Source organism: Xenopus laevis, chromosome 8L, assembly GCF_017654675.1.
Source record: "Xenopus laevis strain J_2021 chromosome 8L, Xenopus_laevis_v10.1, whole genome shotgun sequence".
NCBI classification, from domain to species: Eukaryota; Metazoa; Chordata; class Amphibia; order Anura; family Pipidae; genus Xenopus; species Xenopus laevis.
This window is the reverse complement of record NC_054385.1, coordinates 109258643-109272848: the sequence shown is the minus strand read 5'-3', so window position 1 is coordinate 109272848 and position 14206 is coordinate 109258643. Positions and strand designations below refer to the sequence as shown.

Here is a 14206-nt window from a genome sequence, read left to right as displayed (position 1 = left end):
CATCACTCTGATGAAGTGACCAGCTATGGGGCATGAAACGCGTTAGAATTGTACATCCTCCACTAATAAAGCCGAACTTGATGTTAACTGTGCCGAATTCCTGGTGTTCTTGATCTGCGCTCCGCAGTGGTTTGTGGGTTTGATGTAGTAGCCGGCGAGGAGTGACCGGCATATCGCGAGAGCAGCGACCGAGCAGGACGACATATTCGTGAGCTCCGCCATTATCGCATTGTGAGTAGAAATAATGGCAGATATAATGGTAAATATACCCCGTGTGCACCAGTCTGCCCAGAACATGCCCTCTCTTGTTCTGATGACATCTGTGGAAAGTCATGCCCATCTCTGATTATGAATGCCCTTCTCAAAGGTATTCATTGTCCAACGAAAAGGCCGATAAAAGCTGCCGAAAGACCGAGTCAGCAGCTTATTAGCCTGTGTGTGGGGCCATCTGACAGCGTTCCTGATCGATATCTGGCCAAAAGTCGGGCAGATTTCAATCGGGCAGGTTAAAAAATCCCGTTGGATCACTGCCGCATCTTTTCGTTGATGCAGTCCCGCGATCCAAAAGCCTGTATGCCCAACATTTTGATCAGCCTGATATCGCCCACCTCAACATCGCCAAACGAGCCGATCGCCCTGTGTATGGCCACTTTTAAGTTGATACATTTATTATCTTTGTCCCTACTGAGCAGAATCCCTAAGTTTCATTACAGGCAGCTGTTAGAATTGATACAATAGTTGCTAATACTCCACAGATGCTGCTGATAAATCTATCAACTAATTGTATCAACTAAATATAGCAAATTGTAACAGTTGGGAATCTGCGCCTGAATTATGGAGCTGCCAGACAGGGACATTAAACTTAGATTTTGAAAAAAAAAACGGTTAAAAAATAAATAATGTAAAGTAATTGAAAAATCTGAAAACAAATGAACTGAAAAAAGTGTTTGGAAGGTGAACAACCCCTTTTAAGACTAAAATATGGTCAGGGCTCATCTTGCCCTCTAACAAGGCTACAGATATCCATTCAGAATATCAAGGATAGGCATTTAGCCCAAATTTCACTCAATTTTCACTTCTAGAAGAGCAAATTCTCCCAGCCTCCAGGTTGAGCTTCCCTCGGGAGCCAGTGCCACAGTTTGGGAAGCACCATTGTAGGGTGTCATGTTATTAATTCATTCTGTGACTGTGACTCCCCAGTTAGGGGCCGCCAGAGTCTTTCCCTTTAAAGCAGCTTTTTTTTTTCTTTGGCTGAGCCTGCTTATCCTTCAAGACAAGTGAGAGTGCTCACTAATCCCCTGCCAGGAAAGGAACAGCACAGGGGGATTTTCCCAGAATCACAAAAAAATCACAATCAAAAGACCAAGAAGATTTTAAACAAAGGGAAACCTTCCCGGAAATCGAACCTGATCCATGAGGTGCCCACGTGAACCCGAGGCACAGATAATCTGCATTTTAGTAAAATCTGGAGCTCAGGTGAAACTCCTAACTCTTGCACAACATTTGAAGATCACATTATTTGAAAAGACTATTGGTTTGTAATAAAATAAATAGTGCAGTACAGGTATCCCTTATCCAGAAACCCATTACCCAGAAAGTTCAGAATTATGGAATTGTCATATCCCATTATCCAAATAATCCAAATTTTTAATAATGATTTCCTTTTCTCTGTAATAATAAAACAGTAGCTTGTACTTGATCCCAAATAAGATATAATTAATCCTTATTGGAACAAAACCAGCCGATTGGGTTTATCTAATGTTTACATGATTTTATAGTAGACTTAATGGAGAACTAAACCCTAAAAGTGAATATGGCTCAAAATGCCATATTTCATGTATGCTTGTCAATAGCAGCAATGATCCAGGACTTCAAATTTGTCACAGGGGGTCACCATCTTGGAAAGTGTCTGTGACACTCACATGCTCAGTGGGCTCTGAGCAGCTGTTGAGAAGCTAAGCTTAGGGCTCGTCACTAATTATCCACCAGAAAATGAGGTTGGTCTGTAATATAAACTGATGCTACAAGGCTATTTATTAAGTTCTGCTGCTAATAGCAATGGTTTCTGTTCTGCCATGTAGTAATTATCTGTATTAATTGCTAATCAGCCTTATATTGTGACATTTCTATTCTATGTGTACTGTATATTGTGAGTGGGTCCCTAAGCTCAGTTAGTGACAGCAGCACAGAGCATGTGCAGTGCATGAGCAGAAAAGAAGACGGAGAGCTACTGGGGCATCTTTGCTGCTAAAGGGCTGTGGCATGTACAGAAGCACAAAGCATAATGTAAAACATTTGTAGCCTAATTCTTTAGTTAGGCGTTAGTTCTCCTTTAAGGTAGGATGATCCAAATTACAGAAAGACTGTTATCCGGAAAACCCTCGAGCATTGTGGATAACCGGTCCTATACCTGTATCTAGACTGTCAAGTTATAGAAACCTTCAAGAACAACTAAATATCATGTCTAAAATGTTACATCTTATATACTGAACTTGCTTACCAGTTCAGAAACCCTATAACCGTAATGAGTTATGTGTTCAAAGCTGTAGACAGCCGCTCTTCATCTCTATCTGTTTAGGCCATTAGTGTTCGTGACTCTTCACATGCTCAGTGCGCTCTGGGCTACTGTTTGGAGGTGTCACAAATTGTCAGAACTATAGCAGAAAGTGATGATGCTTGTGTTTGATGATTTCCAATGACCCCTACGCTTACCTTCTCAGCGGCAGCCAAGAGCACACTGAGCATGTGCAGTGTCATGGACCCTCAAAACATGACCTAACTAGATCAGATGATGGGGGGGCTGCAGTGGACAACTTTGAAAGCCTAGATCAGGGGTCCCCAACCTTTTTTTACCCGGGAGCCACATTCAAATGTAAAAAGAGTTGGGGAGCAGCACAAGCATAAAATAGTCCCTTGGGGTGCCATTTGGTTGCCCCTATGTGGACTGGCAGCCTACAAGAGGCTCTACTTGGCACTATACTTAGTTTTTATGCAATTAAAACTTGCTTCCAAGCCTGGAATGCAAATATAAGCATCTGCTCTGAGGACACAGAGAGCAACATCCAAGGGGTTGAAGAGCAACATGTTACTCACGAGCTACTGGTTGAGGATCACTGGCCTAGATCATTACTGTTACAGGGTGCAGAACCGATCTTTCTCTCTCTCTTTCTGCTGAAATAATAAATTTAGTACATAAAATACAGCGTTAGGTTATAAATTCGAATTCTCCGGTCTGCACTGGAACAAGACCGTAGCAGTCTGCTTCATCCACATTCCCTTGTCTGTGACTTGCTTGGCGATAGGAATGGTTGTTTTTCTCTTTTGCTCTGCTGTAAGTGGCGAGGGATACATTTCACCTTCTATTTATACATTCTAATGTAGAGCTTATTAAGCCGAAGTTGAATGCAGATGATTGTGGCAAGTGTACAATTACTGTGGTTGAATTAAATCTTTTTTTTCCTTAGAGGAGCGCTTGTCTGAAAATGGGATTCTCAGTAAAAACGGTTCCTGTTATCCCAAAAAGATATTTCATTAGATTATTTGGGGTACATGAAACTTATGTATTGAGTATTAATGTACTCTGTTATTGGATTATTTTCCCCTCTGTCCTTGTAAATTAATAGAAGTAATGAAATGTGATATTGCTGACCAGGCATGAGATCCTTCATGTGGTTCAAGCGGCAGGTTGAGTTTCTTTTGTTGTGTCCTTGCAGACTGACATTTATTAAAAGGAGGGGGGCTTCACCCTTCCTTTGTACCCCCCAATTACTAGCCATACGTTTTTTTTAATGTAATTAAAGATATGGTTGTGTCTTAAGTATCTAAAACTTTCTTGGCTTGACTGGAGAACTTTGCAAAGAGAACTTTATGATGCTGCCATGTGGTTTGGTCTTTACTGGCACAGCGGAGGACCCCCTATCTGTATCCCTATACTTGTAACTCCTTTAACTGTACAGATGCTCCTTATTCAGGCTTTTAAAGAGGTTGTTTGCCTTTAAATTAACTTTTAATATGATCTAGAGTGTTCTATTCTGAAACAATTGCAATTGGGTTTTCATTGATTTTTGAGTTATCTAGCTTTTTATACGGCAGCTCTCTGTTTTGCATTTCAGAAATCTGGTTGATGGGGTCCAAATTACCACAGCAACCGGGCATTTATATGGATTAGAGACTGAAAGATGAGTAGGAGAGGCCTGACTAGAAAGAAGAGTAATACAAAGTAGCAATAAGAATTCATTTGTAGCTGTATAGAACTGCCTTCCCCCTGCTAAAATGAAAAAAAGCCTGCGGCAATGCACTCTTGGCGCTTCGATTTCCGAAGTTGCTTCACGAGGAAACATCGGGCGACTTCGGAAATCGAATCGCCGCGAGTGCATTGCCGCATTTTTTCATTTTAGCAGGTGGAAGGCAGTTTGGGGAGATTGTCGCCTGGAAGAAGAGGCGTTTAGTCGCCAGGAGACTACATCTCCCCGAATCTGCCCGTGTGCTAAAGCCCTTAAAAATACAAAATGAAGGCCAATTGAAAAGTTGCTTAGAATTAGCCGTTCTATAACATACTAAAGGTGAACCATCCTTTTAAGCCTTGCATAACCGAGATGTCTGCATGGATATGAAAAGAAGACTGTCCCTGCATAGGGGACAGAGAAGTGACAGATTTATGACTAAAAGTTAAGTCGTTTGCCTTGTGGTTGTAGTAAGAAGTAAACAAATGTATCCTTGTAGGCAGATCCATAATTGCCGGTAAAATGTATTTAGAAATATTACGAAACAGGCTTGGTGCCAGGAAGTGGCTGCGAATTCTAACATCATGGTAACCTATACTAAAGGGGTTGTTGAGATAACTTTTAGTATGATGTAGAGAGGGATATTCTGAGATAATTTGCAATTTGTTTTCATTTTTTATTATTGAAGGTTTTTGAGTTGTTTAGCTTTTTATTCAGCAGCTCTTCAATTTGCATTTTAAGCAATCTGGAAACTATGGCCCAAATTACCCTAGCAACCATGAATAAGAGACTGGACTATGAATAGGAGAGGGTCTAAATAGAAGGCTCAGAAATAAAAAGTAGCAATAACAATACATTTGTAGCCTTACAGAGGATTTTTTTTTTAGAAGGGGTCAGCGACACCCATTTGAAAGAATAAGAAGAAAAAGACAAATAACTATAAAACTATAAAAAATAAATAATGAAAACCTTAGAATTAGAATTGCTTAGAATTGTTTGTTCTACAACATAATAAAAGTGACTTTAAAGGTAAACCACCCCTTTACGCATACTTAGGTCATATCTAATAAACTTATTTTATAATATATCACATTTTATAATATATCCTTAGAATATGTTCTTTAAATGAGATGTGATCAATATGTACATATACAATTGTTGTGAAAAATTGTAAATATATCAACTTCTTATAGGTAGGATTGCACCTTTTCTAGAAAAAAATACCGGCCTTCCTATATATTTTCACTTTTTTCCCTGTTAATAACATTGGGATCAACCATTATATTTACCTGCCAGGCTGGTAAAATACTGGGCAGATGGCAACCAAACCTATAGGACAGGGTCACGGTGACTATGATTAAAAAAAAAAGCAGCATAGGAAGGGTTTCTTTACTGTAAGGTGCAGTCTGAACCCCTCCCTGCAAGAATTTAGTGATTCATTGGGGAGATTTCCTAAATGGTTTGGAGTCCTTTTCCGGTAATAAAGGGTGTATACGTAGGCACATTGGGTGGCCTTAATCCGGGGAGCAATCCAATCACTATTTTGGGCTCAGGAAAGAATTTTAACACACCTCTGAATTAGTTTGTGGATTGTGCAACTGATGTACAGAGTTATTTACCTTTCAATCTAATGCATGATTAAGGCATTTTACAAGAGGCATCTTCTTACCTGTTCTTGTCCATGTCAGTAAATCAATACAGGGGGGATTTACTGCCTTCGTTCTGCTTACTGAGTGCAATAATAGTCCCAGCAGAGCTTTCATTGCTTGGTAACCAGACCGAAATATTCTTTTTCTGTAAATGTCTATATGCACACATAAATGTTTATGTATATATTATATATCTGCATCCTTGAATAAATCATTTGTTTTTCATCATACAATCACAAGACATTCACAAATATAGAAGTAATACTGTAAACTATCGCCCAGTTTTATGGGGTGCTGTTAGAAGTACAGGTATGGGATCTGTTATCCAGAATGTTTGGGGCCTGGGATTTTCCAGATAACAGACCTTTCTGTAATTTGGATCTTCGTACCTTAAGTTTGCAAAAAAAAAAATCATTTAAAAATCAAATAAACAAAATCAGCTTGTTTTGCCTGCAGTAAGGTTAATATTCTGTTGATGTACAGTGCTGTGAAATATGTTGGCACTATATAAATACATGTTAATGATAATAATGTATCTTTGTAGATCACATTAAATGAATATAAGATTTGGCTGCATTTTGTCCCTGGAACATTATACCAACTAACACCTGAAAATTTAAATAATATAAATATATTAACTTTTAAATTGGACAAGCTCTTCAATGTGATGCTCACCTCTGTGTATTCCTGTGACCTATTTATGCAGGTATCACAGTGACTCCTCTTATCCTCAGTAGAAGGTATCCGTGGCATTTACAATCATTGTGTGGCTGACAACTTTCAGATTAAAAGCCTTGGGGGGGGGGACATGTTCTTATCTCCTGTTTGGGTCCTTTAATCTTGTCAGGAAGCAGATTCTATGTACTTGAACCCCTTTCTGTACATCAGACCTGGTCTCTCTTCCCATTTATCAGCAGTGCTTTGTGGCTTTATCATACAGCTTTCACTTTATCCCTGTTAAAGACAAATCGCCTCCTTTTCGGGCGACTAATCTCCCCGAAAAGCCTTCCGCTGGCTAAAATCTAAATCACTGGTGGAATGGTACTTGGAGCACTTCGTTTTCCATAGTCGCGGTTCGTGTCTCTCAAGGAAACTTCGGGCGACTTTGGAAAACAATTGCCATCCCGTCTCTGATTTAGATTCTGGCCGGCGGGAAGGCTTTTTGGAGAGATTAGTCGCCCGAAGTAGATGGGATTTGTCGCCGATGTCACTAGCATTAGGGTATGGACTGAAGGAATACAACTGATATATCTGGGATCACTACAGATATGGGATCCATTATCTGGAAACCAGTTATCCAGAAAGCTTTGAATTATGGGAAGGCCATCTCCCATAGACTCCATTTTATCTAATTCATCCAAAATTAATTCCCTGTAATAATAAAACAGTACCCTGTACATGATCCCGACAAAGATTTCATTAATGCTTATTGGAAGCAAAACAAGCCTATTGGGTTCATATAATGTTTACATGATTTTCTAGTCGACGTAAAGTAGAACTAACCCTTGAAAATGAATATGCTTAAAAATGCCATATTTTATATACTGACCTTATTGCACAAGCCTAAAGTTTCAGCTTGTCAATAGCAGCAATGATCCAGGACTTCAAACTTGTCACAGGGGGTCACCATCTTGGAAAGTGTCTGTGACACTCACATGCTCAGTGGGATCTGAGCAGCTGCTGAGAAGCTAAGTTTAGGGGTCGTCACTAATTATCCACCAGAAAATGAGGTTGGCCTGTAATATAAGATGATGCTACAGGGCTGATTATTAAATTATGATGCTAGATGCACTGGAAAGCTTTGAATTACGAGAAGGCCGTCTCCCATAGACTCCACTTTATCCAATGAATCCAAAATTGATTCTCTGTAATAATAAAACAGTACCCTGTACATGATCCCAACAAAGATATCATTAATCCTTATTGGAAGCAAAACCAGCTCATTGGGTTCATATAATGTTTAAATGATTTTCTAGTAGACTTACGGTATGAAGATCCAAATTACAGAAAGATCCGTTATCCAGAAAAAAACCCAGGTCCCGAGCTTTCTGGATAACCGGTCCGATACCTGGGACAGGAGCTGCTGTTGCTTTTCATCAACAGAACATAGTTTGGTATAACAGAACTATTTTTAAAGAATGTGAGGGAGAGAACAAAGAGAACAGTGGCCTGTGTATATCGAGGGGTTAAACTGGCCTTGGTTTGGGGGGGGGATAGTGTAAGCCGCCAGTCATCCCTCGCGTGCTTCTTGGCACAAAACTTATTATTACTGATATAATACTTGGCAGAAATCCTTAATTACTCAGCATTCAATGGCTTGTCCTAGTTTTACCCCTTTCTCAAGGGCTTGAGCATATAACAAATATGTGTAGAGTTTGCTGTGTCAGGATCTCTGGCGCTGCTCACTCTGTAACGTATAGAAGAATTAGCCATAGCTTTGGCCTCTATTGCCATAGACCTCATGGGGAGAAGAGAGAGACTGGTACAGGTATGGGATTCGTTACCCAGAAAGCTCTGTATTACGGAAAGACTGTCTCTCATAGACTCCACTGTATCTTAATAATCCAAATGTTTAAAAATGATTTCCTTTTTCTCTGTAATAATAAAACAGTAGCTTGTACTTGATCCCAACTAAGAAATAATTAATCCTTGTGGTTTAGGATTGCCACCATTCCTCCCGACTAAAGCTTGCCATAGACGCAAAGATCCGATTGTACGAATCGATGATTATCGAACCGTGTGTGGAGAGTCCCGACATTTTTCGTCCGGCAGAGATCGGTCGTTTGGTCGATCGGACAGGTTAAAAAATTTCTGGCGGCTGCCGATAATATCTCTGCGTGTATTGCCGATCGTACGATTTTCAGAGGGAGACTGTCACCAGCTTTTGTCGGACATAACTATCGTACGATTGCTGTCAGGGGCAGAACATCGGCTCATCTGTTCTTTTACTACTTTATTTGATCTGAATGGTTAGTGGCAGGTCGGGAGATGGGGAAGTCCGATCGTTCGATGATTCAAACGATTGGATAATTTACCCAAATAATCCAATTTTTTTTTAAATGATTTCCTTTTACTTAGAGATAAAATAAATCAGTAGCTTGTACTTGATCCCAGCTAAGATATAATGAAATCCTTATTGGAAGCAAAAACAGCCTATTTATTGTTTACATAATTTTCTAGTAGACTTAAGGTAGGAAGATCCACATTTATGGAAAGATCCGTTGACTGGAAAACCCCAGGGCCCGAGCAGAGAGCAGAACAGGGCTGCTAAATATGGGAATCAGTAAAGCAGCTTAGTGCATTCATGCAAACTAGTTTGTGTTGGTGCTTTAGTTGCCCTTTAATTGCAAATATTGGGTAGCCTGTGTGCTCATTTTGCATCCTGCTTGTGCTTTGCATTGTGTACAGTCAGTGTATATGCATTAGCACTTTATTTTTTAATCATCCCCAGATGCAGCTGGCAAGCACCTCTGTGCCCAAAGCAATTCTTTACTAAACCGATGCCAGTTTACATGTTAACCAAGTCATATGTTTTTATATGTCTTCTTTTGACACGTCAAATAGCGGAAAGTGCCAGATTGGACCCTTCTCCTACCTGTCATCTGGTTCTGTTTTTAATGTTTACCTGCCTGATCCTACAGCTTTAACTCTCAAAGCTCTAGCCTTTCAGGGAAAGGGCTAATAATAAAAAACTGTGATTTGAATGCAAATTTTGCTCTGTGCACTGCATAGATATGTGAGCATTTAAATGTAAAACTAGTTCTGTCGTGGCACTAACCTCGGTACTGGTTAGTAGAAGTCCCTAATATACTATAATATATATCTATATCTAGAGTATTACTTAGGATAGAACAGGGGTAGGAAGGGGCAGATCTCTAAGTTAGGGCACTCTGGTTGGCTGCTTCATTTGGAACCCCCGTCAGCCAATCATCATGTATCATTAGCTTTTTAATGTCTCCGTCGTACATGCCTGTGCTTATTTAACCCAGATACTTCATATAGAATCGCCAAACCACTGCCAACATTTATTTTATTAAAGCAGTATTTACTGTATAGTGATTCATTATATATTCACTGTACCTGCAAAAGGATAAAAAAAAAAAAACTGCAGTGATGCCATTTTGTACTGCACTGGCAATTCATATGGTGTTGGTACCTTTCTGTACTGCACTGTAGGGGCACTTCTATGTCCAATCAATACAGTGTTTGCGCCAATGTCTACTGCATTGCAGGGGCAATTCTATATCCAATCAGTACGGTGTTGGTGCCAATTTGTACTGCACTGCAGGGGCAATTCTATATCCAATCAATACGGTGTTGGTGCCAATTTGTACTGCACTGCAGGGGCAATTCTATATCAGATCAGTACGGTGTTGGTGCCAATTTGTACTGCACTGCAGGGGCAATTCTATATGCAATCATTATGGCGTTGGTGCCAATTTGTACTGCACTGCAGGGGCAATTCTATATCCAATCTGTATGGTGTTGGTGCCAATTTGTACTGCACTGCAGGGGCAATTCTATATGCAATAAGTATGGTGTTAGTGCCAAATTGTACTGCATTGCAAGGGCGCTTCTATATCCAATCATATACAGTGTTTGTGCCAATATCTACAGCACTGCAGGGGAAATTCTATATCCAAACAATATGATGTTGCTGTCAATTTGTACTGCACTGCAGGGATAATTCTATTTCCAATCAGTACAGTTTTTGTGCCAGTTTGTTCTGCACTGCAGGGGCAGATGCCCGCTCATTCAGAATACTGGCAGTGACACTCGCAGAGCTTTGTGATATTTGATCTCATGATAGAGTGTATATTGTTCTACACTTCCGCTCACCTACAAGCAGACACATAAGTCATGTAGTAATGTTTGTGTATATGCCATGATTGTGCACTTGTGTGGCAATGTGTGAATCACCTGTAAAAGTACAAATAACCCTTTGGCTGGTGATAATGTCAATGCAGTCATGTTGCACTTAGCCAGCCCCAGATATAGAGAGAGTGGCCGGACACAATAATATCATCACCCACGTCACTGAAATGATCTTTAAATGATGGCTTTCCTGAAATATCCTTTCCTGTTCTGCAGGTAATTGCACGGCAGAGCCAAAAACCTCCAGCTTACTTTAACTGATCGACGTTTGTGCGGCATTCTGTCATATTGAGAACACAATGTCTGTTTGACTGATATATTGAGACTTCTGTTTCCCTGCGGTTATTTTTGTTTTCACTTCCTGTCAAAATGCCAAATGCTGGTAAAATGACAGTTATCCACAGTGGGTGACAGTTAGCAGCGTATTGGCATTGGGGAACTGAGGGGTATGTGTATACGTCAGACTGGGCCACAGGGGCGAATTGAATATTAAACATTGCCTGTAATGAGATGTGCAGTCTCACAGCACTATATATAAGTGAATGATAATAAAATATGTATATTTTTATACATAGTGTTAGAATTTGTGCAGTGCTTTACTCTTTTACAGTACATTAATAGCACAAACAGGGGACAAACATTGCGAAAAACAGGAATCTACATAGTGGCAAAGATTAAGTGGCACATGCTAAGAGGAAGGAGCTCCCTTAGAGCTTACAATCTAACTGGGTCTTACAAGCTTCAGGTATGAGGCTGACTTTAGTTGAAGCTGAGGGACAATTCTGTGCAAAGGAATTGAAAGGGCAGCATGAGAAGAAGGGCTTATGAAGTGGAAGTGGGTGGAGTGAAACGACAATTGCTAGAAGAGGAATGACCTGAAAATGAAGAGAAGAGTTCTTCAGCAGTGCTTAAAATGATTCTACAACCGAAAAACATGTTTGTTGGGTTTTTTTTTCTGCAGCAGAATTCTGCACTGAAATCCATTTTTCCAAACAGCAAACATTTTTTTAAATGTAATCTTGAAATCTGACATTGGTCTAGACATGTTAGTTTCTCAGGTGCCCTCAGTCGTATGACTTCAGTCACTCTTAACTGCTGCACTGCAAGTTCGAGTCATATCTCTCTTGCCCTCCTCCCTAGCAGTATAACTGAACAAGGGGAAGGTAACCAGATAACGGCTCCCTGACGCTTGCATTGCTAGGTTCAGATATGAGAATAGCACTCAGTAGTAAAAAACCAAGTCCCACTGCGACTCTTTCAGTTACATTGAGTAGGAGAAATAAAAGCTTATCAGAAAGCAGTTCAATCATGACGTGCTGGCTCTTTCTGAAAGCACAGGATCAGGCACGATGACCTGAGATGGCTGCCTACACACCAATATTACAGCTACAAAATATATTTGTTGGTTCAGGAAGAAAAAATTCTATGGAAGTGTGAATGTTTGTAATGTAAATTATCATTTAGAAATAAAAACTACACCATAAAATTCATGACAGAATCCCTTTAACGTGGATTGAAGGGGCTTGGTGGGAGCCTTTAATAGGTTGCAGTAGTACGGCAGGTCTCTTGATCGGGAAAAGGTCATGGTCTACTAAATGTAGTGGGTTGGTGAGATACTGTATATTAATCTTTCTAATCAGGCACAAGTTAAAGCGTGAGGGTTCCTATGGTGCTTGCAGTTTAGTTTATCCTGCAGCAAAGAAGAATCCTAAATAAAGCAACTTCTCTCATTGATGGTCCCAGTCACTTTCACTGCAGTGGAAAGCTCTGCCAACACCACTTTTAAAGGGCAACTTTCACTGCTTCCCATGCAGTCCATGGCGAGTACAGGTGGCCATACACGGAGAGATCCGCTTGTTTGGCAATGCCGCCAAACAAGCGGATCTCTTCCCAATATGCCCTAGGGCCCAACGATCGGATCCTAACGATTGCTAATGGGCGGTCGGATCGTGGGACCATATCAACGCGGCCGTGATCCAACGGGATTTTTAGTCCCATCCGATCGACATCTGGCCAACTTTTGGCCAGATATCGATCGGGGAAGCCCGTCGGGGGCCCCCATACACGGGCCAATAAGCTGCCAACTCGGTCTGTCTGCAGCTTTTATCGGCCCGTGTATGGCCACCTTAACACCCCAGCAATTTGCTCACTGTGAACAGCAGTAAAAGTGATAGAAGGAGCTTAAGGTGTGGGCAGATGTTTCTAAACCGTTGAGGGCCATGTTATTGTTGAAAACCAGATGGCTGGGTCTAGATTATTCTACATAGCATCTAAGAAACACCAAGAACAATGGACTTTATGGAATGAAATCAGATTGGTGGAACAGCAGAAACGGTACGCAGAAACCCAAAAGCAGGAACCAGGTAGAATGGAAGGTAACACCATGGCTCTGAATGTGATGTTGGTTGGGGGATGGAAAGAATGGAGATTAGTGGAATTAATGGACCTTTTCCTATCTCTGGGATTTAGATCTATAACAGAACAGATGGCGGTATCTTGGGTACTGCTGTAGCCTCAGAATGTGACTAGATGGGATAATGAAGATGAAGCCCCTGGTGACTTTTTTTCAGGCCCAAGACTCCAGTCTACAGCAATGGGAGAGCAAGCTGGAAGCAGCTAAAAAATCTTTTTCGGATCATTTATATAGCAACATTGTGTATAATACTGTAGAAATACACATTCTCTTAAAAGCTTCAGATGGGTACATAGGCACCCCAAGAGCGGGAAGACCGCTTCTAAGAACTGCTGTTCTGCTCATTTGCCCACCCAAACTACAGAAGGGAACACCAGGGTGCATGTTCCCACCCAATCTACAGAAGGGGTGCATGTGCCCACCCAATCTACAGAAGGGAACACCAGGGTGCATGTTCCCACCCAATCTACAGAAGGGGTGCATGTGCCCACCCAATCTACAGAAGGGAACACCAGGGTGCATGTGCCCACCCAATCTACAGAAGGGAACTCCAGGGTGCATGTGCCCAACCAAGCTACGGCAAGGAACTCATGGGAGCATCATGCTCTGCCGTAAAGTACCCAGAGCCAGTGTTTTTATTTTTTTTTTGTAGAAGAGGTGCCCAAACCTGGGGTAAAAGGCTAGTGATTTTGTTCTCTCCCCAGGAATTTTCGACATAATTGCCCTTTAAATAGAACTGCCAGAACTGCCTTTATTAGGGCTGCTATTGTATTGCTTTTTGTTTTATGTCAATCTGTACTTTGTGCACATGGTAGTGCGAGCTGAATGCCTGGAATCTTTCCTTCCCTCCCTCGCATGGCAGAGTGGGAGCATATTTTGCATTGTGGGGGCCGGCTGGCAGCTGAGATTATATCCTCTGTGCCTCTTCTTTACAAACCAGTTCCCCCCTTGACTCACACTGCCTAGTAGTCCAGATACTCACAAATGAGCCCAGGTGGGAGCTTCTGGCCCATTCGCCAGACTTTCCCTAGATAAGGTCGACCATC

At 41.1% G+C, this 14206-nt stretch overlaps 1 protein-coding gene across 1 annotated transcript in view; it reads left to right on the top strand.

The window, feature by feature from the left end:
- pacs2.L (phosphofurin acidic cluster sorting protein 2 L homeolog) overlaps nt 1–14206 on the top strand; it is a gene marked incomplete at its 5' end in the record, with an annotated part of 102219 nt that overhangs the window by 15770 nt on the left and 72243 nt on the right.